The sequence below is a fragment of the Balearica regulorum genome, chromosome 14 (genome assembly GCF_011004875.1).
Source record: "Balearica regulorum gibbericeps isolate bBalReg1 chromosome 14, bBalReg1.pri, whole genome shotgun sequence".
NCBI classification, from domain to species: Eukaryota; Metazoa; Chordata; class Aves; order Gruiformes; family Gruidae; genus Balearica; species Balearica regulorum.
The window spans coordinates 21,946,211-21,959,113 of record NC_046197.1 but is presented as its reverse complement, the minus strand read 5'-3'; the positions used below and the strand labels follow the sequence as shown (position 1 = coordinate 21,959,113).

General features: G+C 56.8%; 1 long non-coding RNA gene across 1 annotated transcript; it reads right to left on the bottom strand.

Moving 5' to 3' along the window:
- Nucleotides 1-9,737: 9,737 nt before the first annotated feature.
- On the bottom strand, nt 9,738-12,167 carry LOC142603874 (uncharacterized). The gene is made up of 4 exons (XR_012837770.1): nt 12,109-12,167; nt 11,994-12,033; nt 9,963-10,009; nt 9,738-9,841 (listed from the first exon to the last, which is right to left on the bottom strand). It is a non-coding gene; the product is annotated as an uncharacterized LOC142603874 (long non-coding RNA).
- Nucleotides 12,168-12,903: the final 736 nt, after the last annotated feature.

Below are 12,903 nucleotides of genomic sequence, written 5' to 3'. Positions count from 1 at the left end.
GGCGCCGAGACCCGAGGAAGGGCTAACGCACAGAAAAACAAACATACACAACAAACATACCACAGACACAGGCTGGAACTGCCCTGCCCGGCACAGGCTAGCATCATGCTGACAAACAACCCGCTCCCTTTGCCCACCCAAAGGGCGCTGCTCCCAGACAGCTCTCTCCCCTGCGCTAACCATAAAACCCCTCCCCTGCAGCCCTCAAACTTGCCCCCTTCCTACATCCCACTCCCTCCCTAGCCCCGGTCCCTCAACTTAGCTTTCAGAGGGCCGGGGATCCGGAACCATCCGCGACGGAAGACCCGCGTGCTGTGCGTCGGCAAACCGGGATGGTCCTGCAGTCGCTTCGTTCCTCTTCATCAGCTACCGTTAAAAAAACCACAACGCAAACAACAGTGCCAGTCAGCATCACGCTGCTCAATACCGACCTCTCCCGCAACACCCCCCTCCTCGTAATCGCCGTGGCTTTCCGCTCACCTGCTCGTTCCAGAGACTGACACCGCAGCTGTCATCGCCTGTGGCGCCTAGAGACACAAGAGACACAAAATTACTCCTATGTTTGTGGGAAGTCACCATTCCCAGGATCACCCTCGCTGTTTTTCCAACTCACCTCAAATGCATACCCAGTTCCAACAGTGGCCACACAGCTCCTGCAAAACCAGAGGGAAACGCTCAAATGAGTTGCCATATAATGCTCTGGTACGAGAAACTGACGAGCGTCTAACCTTCTCGGACCGCTCCTCGGCACGCGGCTTCGCCCCTCCGAGGCTCCCAGCGGCACCTGCCAAAAACAAAGCAGAGAGGCACGTGCCGAGACGGTGCCCAAAACCGCAGCCTGCCCGCACAGATTCCTATCTCCTGCTCCTTTACCTCAGCCGCTCGCTCACCTAGCCTCCGTCATTTTGGGCTGCCATGCTTGCACCCCACCTAGAAAACACAAACAAAGAATACCTGCATCTTAGCCATCAATGTGACACCTGAAAAATAACTGCTACTTCAGCCCACTAGTCGCTGCACGCCTGGCCCGAGTCACCTCCCGTGCTGATATCCAGCTTCGTGCCTTCAAAAAAATCAAGAATCCCCAGACAAATCTTAACGTAGCCATACAGCCACCAGCCACCTCTTCCCTCCGACGCCACCGGCCGACCCGCCTTCGTGCGGCACTCCGCTCGCCGCCTCTGCCGCTCTTTGGTGCGCATCTTCTCTGTCCGCATCTGAAAAAAACCACACCAAGTTATTAAACAAGTCACCCAGAGGCTGAGTGCGAGCCAAACCATTCCAGACCGGGCATATCAACATACTAACCGTACGCTCTTATTGCTATTCCACCTAACCCTGACTCGACACCCCCGGGCAGAGCAGCTCCACGCCCAACCACACACAGACAGAGACCAACGCTACACAGAACTCTACAAATGATGTGACGCAAAGCCTGAGAGAAAACTCTCAGCGAGAAGAAGGACTCCCGGACCAGGAGACGATGTCGAGCGAGACGACCGACAGGGCGCGACGCCCGGGCGAGGAAGCTCTACGGCAACCCCGGAAGAGAATGGACCTGCGATGGCCCGTTATAACAAGTTACGGTCAAAACCGAGATGACGGATGCGCGAGAAGCGGTCTTCGAGACCTAAGAACGCGAGGATGCGGGGAGGAAGCCCCGGTCCCTGAAAAGGGATGGCTGGAGAGCGGAGGTCCCGGCCCGGCCTGGGAAGAAGCTGCAAGAAGAGGGGATCCCCTGGAAACTTCTGAGATGCAACACTGATCCACGCCGTAAGCTTGCTGTGCAAGAAAAGAAGCGCCCGATCGGCGCTACCCCGACGAGTACGGGCATTCGAGACCCTAGGGATGGCGCCCGAGAAGCACGCCGTGCCCCTCGAGCGCAAAGAGGGCGCCGAGACCCGAGGAAGGGCTAACGCACAGAAAAACAAACATACACAACAAACATACCACAGACACAGGCTGGAACTGCCCTGCCCGGCACAGGCTAGCATCATGCTGACAAATAACCCGCTCCCTTTGCCCACCCAAAGGGCGCTGCTCCCAGACAGCTCTCTCCCCTGCGCTAACCATAAAACCCCTCCCCTGCAGCCCTCAAACTTGCCCCCTTCCTACATCCCACTCCCTCCCTAGCCCCGGTCCCTCAACTTAGCTTTCAGAGGGCCGGGGATCCGGAACCATCCGCGACGGAAGACCCGCGTGCTGTGCGTCGGCAAACCGGGATGGTCCTGCAGTCGCTTCGTTCCTCTTCATCAGCTACCGTTAAAAAAACCACAACACAATACAACAGTGCCAGTCAGCATCACGCCTGCTCAATACCGACCTCTCCCGCAACACCCCCCTCCTCGTAATCGCCGTGGCTTTCCGCTCACCTGCTCGTTCCAGAGACTGACACCGCAGCTGTCATCGCCTGTGGCGCCTAGAGACACAAGAGACACAAAATTACTCCTATGTTTGTGGGAAGTCACCATTCCCAGGATCACCCTCGCTGTTTTTCCAGCTCACCTCAAAGTGCATACCCAGTTCCAACAGTGGCCACACAGCTCCTGCAAAACCAAAGGGAAACGCTCAAATGAGTTGCCATATAATGCTCTGGTACGAGAAACTGACGAGCATCTAACCTTCTCGGACCGCTCCTCGGCACGCGGCTTCGCCCCTCCGAGGCTCCCCGCGGCACCTGCCAAAAACAAAGCACAGAGGCACGTGCCGAGACGGTGCCCAAAACCGCAGCCTGCCCGCGCAGATACCTATCTCCTGCTCCTTTACCTCAGCCGCTTGCTCACCTAGCCTCTGTCATTTCGGGCTGCCATGCTTGCACCCCACCTAGAAAACACAAACAAAGAATACCTGCTTCTTAGCCATCAGTGTGACACCTGAAAAATAACTGCTACTTCAGCCCACAAGTCACTGCGCACCTGGCCTGAGTCACCTCCCGTGCTGATATCCAGCTTCACGCCTTCAAAAAATCAAGAATCCCCAGACAAATCTTAATGTAGCCATACAGCCACCAGCCACCTCTTCCCTCCGACGCCACCGGCCGACCCGCCTTCGTGCGGCACTCCGCTCGCCGCCTCTGCCGCTCTTTGGTGCGCGTCTTCTCTGTCCGCATCTGAAAAAAAACCACACCAAATTCTTAAACGAGTCACCCAGAGGCTGAGTCAGAGCCAAACCATTCCAGACCGGGCATATCAACATACTAAGCGTACACTCTTATTGCTACTCCACCTAACCCTGACTCGACAGCCCCGGGCAGAGCAGCTCCACGCCCAACACACACAACACACAGAGACCAAGCGCTACACAGAACTCTACAAATGATGTGACGCAAAGCCTGAGAGAAAACTCTCAGGCGAGAAGAAGGACTCCCGGACCAGAGACGAATGTCGAGCGAGACGACCGACAGGGCGCGACGCCCGGGCGAGGAAGCTCTACGGCAACCCCGGAAGAGAATGGACCTGCGATGGCCCGTTATAACAAGTTACGGTCAAAACCGAGATGACGGATGCGCGAGAAGCGGTCTTCGAGACCTAAGAACGCGAGGATGCGGGGAGGAAGCCCCGGTCCCTGAAAAGGGATGGCTGGAGAGCGGAGGTCCCGGCCGCAGCCTGGGAAGAAGCTGCAAGAAGAGGGGATCCGCTGGAAACTTCTGACATGCAAGACCGATCCGCACCGTAAGCTTCGCTGTGCGAAGAAAAGAAGCGCCCGATCGGCACTACCCCGACGAGTACGGGCATTCGAGACCCTAGGGATGGCGCCCGAGAAGCACGCCGTGCCCCTCGAGCGCAAAGAGGGCGCCGAGACCCGAGGAAGGGCTAACGCACAGAAAAACAAACATACACAACAAACATACCACAGACACAGGCTGGAACTGCCCTGCCCGGCACAGGCTAGCATCATGCTGACAAACAACCCGCTCCCTTTGCCCACCCAAAGGGCGCTGCTCCCAGACAGCTCTCTCCCCTGCGCTAACCATAAAACCCCTCCCCTGCAGCCCTCAAACTTGCCCCCTTCCTACATCCCACTCCCTCCCTAGCCCCGGTCCCTCAACTTAGCTTTCAGAGGGCCGGGGATCCGGAACCATCCGCGACGGAAGACCCGCGTGCTGTGCGTCGGCAAACCGGGATGGTCCTGCGGTCGCTTCGGTTCCTCTTCATCAGCTACCATTAAAAAAAACCACAACGCAAACAATACAACAGTGCCAGTCAGCATCACGCCTGCTCAACTACCGACCTCTCCCGCAACACCCCCCTCCTCGTAATCGACCGTGGCTTTCCGCTCACCTGCTCGTTCCAGAGACTGACACCGCAGCTGTCATCGCCTGTGGCGCCTAGAGACACAAGAGACACAAAATTACTCCTATGTTTGTGGGAAGTCACCATTCCCAGGATCACCCTCGCTGTTTTTCCAACTCACCTCAAGTGCATACCCAGTTCCAACAGTGGCCACACAGCTCCTGCAAAACCAGAGGGAAACGCTCAAATGAGTTGCCATATAATGCTCTGGTACGAGAAACTGACGAGCGTCTAACCTTCTCGGACCGCTCCTCGGCACGCGGCTTCGCCCCTCCGAGGCTCCCAGCGGCACCTGCCAAAAACAAAGCAAAAGGCACGTGCCTGAGACGGTGCCCAAAACCGCAGCCTGCCCGCACAGATTCCTATCTCCTGCTCCTTTACCTCAGCCGCTTGCTCACCTAGCCTCCGTCATTTTGGGCTGCCATGCTTGCACCCCACCTAGAAAACACAAACAAAGAATACCTGCATCTTAGCCATCAGTGTGACACCTGAAAAATAACTGCTACTTCAGCCCACTAGTCACTGCACACCTGGCCTGAGTCACCTCCCGTGCTGATGTCCAGCTTCACGCCTTCAAAAAATCAAGAATCCCTAGACAAATCTTAATGTAGCCATACAGCCACCAGCCACCTCTTCCCTCCGACGCCACCAGGCGACCCGCCTTCGTGCGGCACTCCGCTCGCCGCCTCTGCCGCTCTTTGGTGCGCGTCTTCTCTGTCCGCAATCTGAAAAAAAACCACACCAAATTTTTAAAAAGTCACCCAGATGAGCGAGACCCAAACAATTCCCGACTGGGCACATCAACTAACTAACCATACACTTATTGCTAGCCCACCTAACCCTGACTCGACACCCCCGGGCAGAGCAGCTCCACGCCCAAGACGTACACACACACAGAGACCAACGCTACACAGAACTCTACAAATGATGTGACGCAAAGCCGAGAGAAAACTCTCGGCGAGAAGAAGGACTCCCGGACCGGAAACGAATGTCGAGCGAGACGACCGACAGGGCGCGACGCCCGGGCGAGGAAGCTCTACGGCAACCCCGGAAGAGAATGGACCGCGATGGCCCGTTATAAGAAGTTACGGTCAAAACCGAGATGACGGATGCGCGAGAAGCGGTCTTCGAGACCTAAGAACGCGAGGATGCGGGGAGGAAGCCCCGGTCCCTGAAAAGGGATGGCTGGAGAGCGGAGGTCCCGGCCCAGCCTGGGAAGAAGCTGCAAGAAGAGGGGATCCGCTGGAAACTTCTGACATGCAAGACCGATCCGCACCGTAAGCTCGCTGTGCGAGAAAAGAAGCGCCCGATCGGCACTACCCCGACGAGTACGGGCGTTCGAGACCCTAGGGATGGCGCCCGAGAAGCACGCCGTGCCCCTCGAGCGCAAAGAGGGTGCCGAGAGCTAAAGAAGGGCTAACACACAGAATACAAACATGCACAACAAACATACCACAGACACAGGCTGGAACTGCCCTGCCCGGCACAGTCTAGCATCGTGCTGACAAATAACCCGCTCCCTTTGCCCACCCAAGGGGGCAGCTCCCAGACAGCTCTCTCCCCTGCGCTAACCATAAAACCCCTCCCCTGCAGCCCTCAAACTTGCCCCCTTCCTACATCCCACTCCCTCCCTAGCCCCGGTCCCTCAACTTAGCTTTCAGAGGGCCGGGGATCTGGAACCATCCGCGACGGAAGACCCGCGTGCTGTGCGTCGGCAAACCGGGATGGTCCTGCGGTCGCTTGGTTCCTCTTCATCAGCTACCATTAAAAAAAAACACCCACAACACAACAATACAACAGTGCCAGTCAGCATCACGCCGCTCAACACCGACCTCTCCCGCAACACCCCCCTCCTCGTAACCGCCGTGGCTTTCCGCTCACCTGCTCGTTCCAGAGACTGACAACGCAGCTGTCATCGCCTGTGGCGCCTAGAGACACAAGAGACACAAAATTACTCCTATGTTTGTGGGAAGTCACCATTCCCAGGATCTCCCTCGCTGTTTTTCCAGCTCACCTCAAAGGCATATCCAGTTCCAACAGTGGCCACACAGCTCCTGCAAAACCAGAGGGAAACGCTCAAATGAGTTGCCATATAATGCTCTGGTACGAGAAACTGACGAGCGTCTAACCTTCTCGGACCGCTCCTCGGCACGCGGCTTCGCCCCTCCGAGGCTCCCAGCGGCACCTGCCAAAAACAAAGCAGAGAGGCACGTGCCGAGACGGTGCCCAAAACCGCAGCCTGCCCGCACAGATTCCTATCTCCTGCTCCTTTACCTCAGCCGCTCGCTCACCTAGCCTCCGTCATTTTGGGCTGCCATGCTTGCACCCCACCTAGAAAACACAAACAAAGAATATCCTGCATCTTAGCCATCAATGTGACACCTGAAAAATAACTGCTACTTCAGCCCACTAGTCGCTGCGCACCTGGCCTGAGTCACCTCCCGTGCTGATATCCAGCTTCACGCCTTCAAAAAATCAAGAATCCCCAGACAAATCTTAACGTAGCCATACAGCCACCAGCCACCTCTTCCCTCCGACGCCACCGGCCGACCCGCCTTCGTGCGGCACTCCGCTCGCCGCCTCTGCCGCTCTTTGGTGCGCATCTTCTCTGTCCGCATCTGAAAAAAACCACACCAAATTCTTAAACGAGTCACCCAGAGGCTGAGTCAGAGCCAAACCATTCCAGACCGGGCATATCAACATACTAACCGTACACTCTTATTGCTACTCCACCTAACCCTGACTCGACACCCCCGGGCAGAGCAGCTCCACGCCCAACACACACACACACAGAGACCAACGCTACACAGAACTCTACAAATGATGTGACGCAAAGCTGAGAGAAAACTCTCGGCGAGAAGAAGGACTCCCGGACCAGAGACGAATGTCGAGCGAGACGACCGACAGGGCGCGACGCCCGGGCGAGGAAGCTCTACGGCAACCCCGGAAGAGAATTGACTGCGATGGCCCGTTATAAGAAGTTACGGTCAAAACCGAGATGACGGATGCGCGAGAAGCGGTCTTCGAGACCTAAGAACGCGAGGATGCGGGGAGGAAGCCCCGGTCCCTGAAAAGGGATGGCTGGAGAGCGGAGGTCCCGGCCGCAGCCTGGGAAGAAGCTGCAAGAAGAGGGGATCCCCTGGAAACTTCTGAGATGCAACACTGATCCACGCCGTAAGCTTGCTGTGCAAGAAAAGAAGCGCCCGATCGGCGCTACCCCGACGAGTACGGGCATTCGAGACCCTAGGGATGGCGCCCGAGAAGCACGCCGTGCCCCTCGAGCGCAAAGAGGGCGCCGAGACCCGAGGAAGGGCTAACACACAGAAAACAAACATACACAACAAACATACCACAGACACAGGCTGGAACTGCCCTGCCCGGCACAGGCTAGCATCATGCTGACAAACAACCCGCTCCCTTTGCCCACCCAAAGGGCGCTGCTCCCAGACAGCTCTCTCCCCTGCGCTAACCATAAAACCCCTCCCCTGCAGCCCTCAAACTTGCCCCCTTCCTACATCCCACTCCCTCCCTAGCCCCGGTCCCTCAACTTAGCTTTCAGAGGGCCGGGGATCCGGAACCATCCGCGACGGAAGACCCGCGTGCTGTGCGTTGGCAAACCGGGATGGTCCTGCGGTCGCTTCGGTTCCTCTTCGATCAGCTACCATTAAAAAAAAACCACAACACAATACAACAGTGCCAGTCAGCATCACGCCTGCTCAACACCGACCTCTCCCGCAACACCCCCCTCCTCGTAACAGCCGTGGCTTTCCGCTCACCTGCTCGTTCCAGAGACTGACACCGCAGCTGTCATCGCCTGTGGCGCCTAGAGACACAAGAGACACAAAATTACTCCTATGTTTGTGGGAAGTCACCATTCCCAGGATCGCCCTCGCTGTTTTTCCAGCTCACCTCAAATGCATATCCAGTTCCAACAGTGGCCACACAGCTCCTGCAAAACCAGAGGGAAACGCTCAAATGAGTTGCCATATAATGCTCTGGTACGAGAAACTGACGAGCGTCTAACCTTCTCGGACCGCTCCTCGGCACGCGGCTTCGCCCCTCCGAGGCTCCCAGCGGCACCTGCCAAAAACAAAGCAGAGAGGCACGTGCCGAGACGGTGCCCAAAACCGCAGCCTGCCCGCACAGATTCCTATCTCCTGCTCCTTTACCTCAGCCGCTCGCTCACCTAGCCTCCGTCATTTTGGGCTGCCATGCTTGCACCCCACCTAGAAAACACAAACAAAGAATACCTGCATCTTAGCCATCAGTGTGACACCTGAAAAATAACTGCTACTTCAGCCCACTAGTCACTGCGCACCTGGCCCGAGTCACCTCCCGTGCTGATATCCAGCTTCACGCCTTCAAAAAATCAAGAATCCCCAGACAAATCTTAATGTAGCCATACAGCCACCAGCCACCTCTTCCCTCCGACGCCACCGGCCGACCCGCCTTCGTGCGGCGCTCCGCTCGCCGCCTCTGCCGCTCTTTGGTGCGCGTCTTCTCTGTCCGCAACTGAAAAAAAACACACCAAATTCTTAAACAAGTCACCCAGAGGCTGAGTGAGAGCCAAACCATTCCAGACCGGGCATATCAACATGCTAACCATACACTCATATTGCTATTCCACCTAACCCTGACTCGACACCCCCGGGCAGAGCAGCTCCACGCCCAACCACACACACACAGAGACCAACGCTACACAGAACTCTACAAATGATGTGACGCAAAGCTGAGAGAAAACTCTCAGCGAGAAGAAGGACTCCCGGACCAGAGACGAATGTCGAGCGAGACGACCGACAGGGCGCGACGCCCGGGCGAGGAAGCTCTACGGCAACCCCGGAAGAGAATGGACCTGCGATGGCCCGTTATAAGAAGTTACGGTCAAAACCGAGATGACGGATGCGCGAGAAGCGGTCTTCGAGACCTAAGAACGCGAGGATGCGGGGAGGAAGCCCCGGTCCCTGAAAAGGGATGGCTGGAGAGCGGAGGTCCCGGCCCAGCCTGGGAAGAAGCTGCAAGAAGAGGGGATCTGCTGGAAACTTCTGAGATGCAACACTGATCCACACCGTAAGCTTGCTGTGCAAGAAAAGAAGCGCCCGATCGGCACTACCCCGACGAGTACGGGCATTCGAGACCCTAGGGATGGCGCCCGAGAAGCACGCCGTGCCCCTTGAGCGCAAAGAGGGCGCCGAGACCCGAGGAAGGGCTAACACACAGAAAACAAACATACACAACAAACATACCACAGACACAGGCTGGAACTGCCCTGCCCGGCACAGTCTAGCATCATGCTGACAAACAACCCGCTCCCTTTGCCCACCCAAAGGGCGCTGCTCCCAGACAGCTCTCTCCCCTGCGCTAACCATAAAACCCCTCCCCTGCAGCCCTCAAACTTGCCCCCTTCCTACATCCCACTCCCTCCCTAGCCCCGGTCCCTCAACTTAGCTTTCAGAGGGCCGGGGATCTGGAACCATCCGCGACGGAAGACCCGCGTGCTGTGCGTCGGCAAACCGGGATGGTCCTGCGGTCGCTTGGTTCCTCTTCATCAGCTACCGTTACAAAAACCCCACAACACAAACAATACAACAGTGCCAGTCAGCATCACGCCGCTCAACACCGACCTCTCCCGCAACACCCCCCTCCTCGTAACCGCCGTGGCTTTCCGCTCACCTGCTCGTTCCAGAGACTGACACCGCAGCTGTCATCGCCTGTGGCGCCTAGAGACACAAGAGACACAAAATTACTCCTATGTTTGTGGGAAGTCACCATTCCCAGGATCGCCCTCGCTGTTTTTCCAGCTCACCTCAAAGGCATATCCAGTTCCAACAGTGGCCACACAGCTCCTGCAAAACCAAAGGGAAAGGCTCGAATGAGTTGCCATATAATGTTCTGGTACGAGAAACTGACGAGCGTCTAACCTTCTCGGACCGCTCCTCGGCACGCGGCTTCGCCCCTCCGAGGCTCCCAGCGGCACCTGCCAAAAACAAAGCAGAGAGGCACGTGCCGAGACGGTGCCCAAAACCGCAGCCTGCCCGCACAGATTCCTATCTCCTGCTCCTTTACCTCAGCCGCTCGCTCACCTAGCCTCCGTCATTTTGGGCTGCCATGCTTGCACCCCACCTAGAAAACACAAACAAAGAATACCTGCATCTTAGCCATCAATGTGACACCTGAAAAATAACTGCTACTTCAGCCCACTAGTCGCTGCGCACCTGGCCCGAGTCACCTCCCGTGCTGATATCCAGCTTCACGCCTTCAAAAAAATCAAGAATCCCCAGACAAATCTTAATGTAGCCATACAGCCACCAGCCACCTCTTCCCTCCGACGCCACCGGCCGACCCGCCTTCGTGCGGCACTCCGCTCGCCGCCTCTGCCGCTCTTTGGTGCGCATCTTCTCTGTCCGCATCTGAAAAAAACCACACCAAATTCTTAAACGAGTCACCCAGAGGCTGAGTCAGAGCCAAACCATTCCAGACCGGGCATATCAACATACTAAGCGTACACTCTTATTGCTATTCCACCTAACCCTGACTCGACACCCCCGGGCAGAGCAGCTCCACGCCCAACACACACACACACAGAGACCAACGCTACACAGAACTCTACAAATGATGTGACGCAAAGCTGAGAGAAAACTCTCAGCGAGAAGAAGGACTCCCGGACCAGAGACGAATGTCGAGCGAGACGACCGACAGGGCGCGACGCCCGGGCGAGGAAGCTCTACGGCAACCCCGGAAGAGAATGGACTGCGATGGCCCGTTATAAGAAGTTACGGTCAAAACCGAGATGACGGATGCGCGAGAAGCGGTCTTCGAGACCTAAGAACGCGAGGATGCGGGGAGGAAGCCCCGGTCCCTGAAAAGGGATGGCTGGAGAGCGGAGGTCCCGGCCCAGCCTGGGAAGAAGCTGCAAGAAGAGGGGATCCGCTGGAAACTTCTGAGATGCAACACTGATCCGCACCGTAAGCTTGCTGTGCAAGAAAAGAAGCGCCCGATCGGCACTACCCCGACGAGTACGGGCATTCGAGACCCTAGGGATGGCGCCCGAGAAGCACGCCGTGCCCCTCGAGCGCAAAGAGGGCGCCGAGACCCGAGGAAGGGCTAACACACAGAAAACAAACATACACAACAAACATACCACAGACACAGGCTGGAACTGCCCTGCCCGGCACAGTCTAGCATCATGCTGACAAATAACCCGCTCCCTTTGCCCACCCAAAGGGCGCTGCTCCCAGACAGCTCTCTCCCCTGCGCTAACCATAAAACCCCTCCCCTGCAGCCCTCAAACTTGCCCCCTTCCTACATCCCGCTCCCTCCCTAGCCCCGGTCCCTCAACTTAGCTTTCAGAGGGCCGGGGATCCGGAACCATCCGCGACGGAAGACCCGCGTGCTGTGCGTTGGCAAACCGGGATGGTCCTGCGGTCGCTTGGTTCCTCTTCATCAGCTACCATTAAAAAAAAACACCCACAACACAAACAATACAACAGTGCCAGTCAGCATCACGCCGCTCAACACCGACCTCTCCCGCAACACCCCCCTCCTCGTAACCGCCGTGGCTTTCCGCTCACCTGCTCGTTCCAGAGACTGACGCCGCAGCTGTCATCACCTGTGGCACCTAGAGACACAAGAGACACAAAATTACTCCTATGTTTGTGGGAAGTCACCATTCCCAGGATCGCCCTCGCTGTTTTTCCAGCTCACCTCAAATGCATATCCAGTTCCAACAGTGGCCACACAGCTCCTGCAAAACCAGAGGGAAATGCTCAAATGAGTTGCCATATAATGCTCTGGTACGAGAAACTGACGAGCGTCTAACCTTCTCGGACCGCTCCTCGGCACGCGGCTTCGCCCCTCCGAGGCTCCCTGCGGCACCTGCCAAAAACAAAGCAAAAGGCACGTGCCGAGACGGTGCCCAAAACCGCAGCCTGCCCGCACAGATTCCTATCTCCTGCTCCTTTACCTCAGCCGCTTGCTCACCTAGCCTCTGTCATTTTGGGCTGCCATGCTTGCACCCCACCTAGAAAACACAAAGAAAGAATACCTGCATCTTAGCCATCAGTGTGACACCTGAAAAATAACTGCTACTTCAGCCCACTAGTCACTGCGCACCTGGCCTGAGTCACCTCCCGTGCTGATATCCAGCTTCACGCCTTCAAAAAATCAAGAATCCCCAGACAAATCTTAATGTAGCCATACAGCCACCAGCCACCTCTTACCTCCGACGCCACCAGGCAACCCGCCTTCGTGCGGCACTCCGCTCGCCGCCTCTGCCGCTCTTTGGTGCGCGTCTTCTCTGTCCGCAACTGAAAAAAAACACACCAAATTCTTAAACAAGTCACCCAGAGGCTGAGTGAGAGCCAAACCATTCCAGACCGGGCATATCAACATACTAACCGTACACTCTTATTGCTACTCCACCTAACCCTGACTCGACACCCCCGGGCAGAGCAGCTCCACGCCCAACCACACACACACAGAGACCAACGCTACACAGAACTCTACAAATGATGTGACGCAAAGCTGAGAGAAAACTCTCAGCGAGAAGAAGGACTCCCGGACCAGAGACGAATGTCGAGCGAGACGACCGACAGGGCGCGACGCCCGGGCGAGG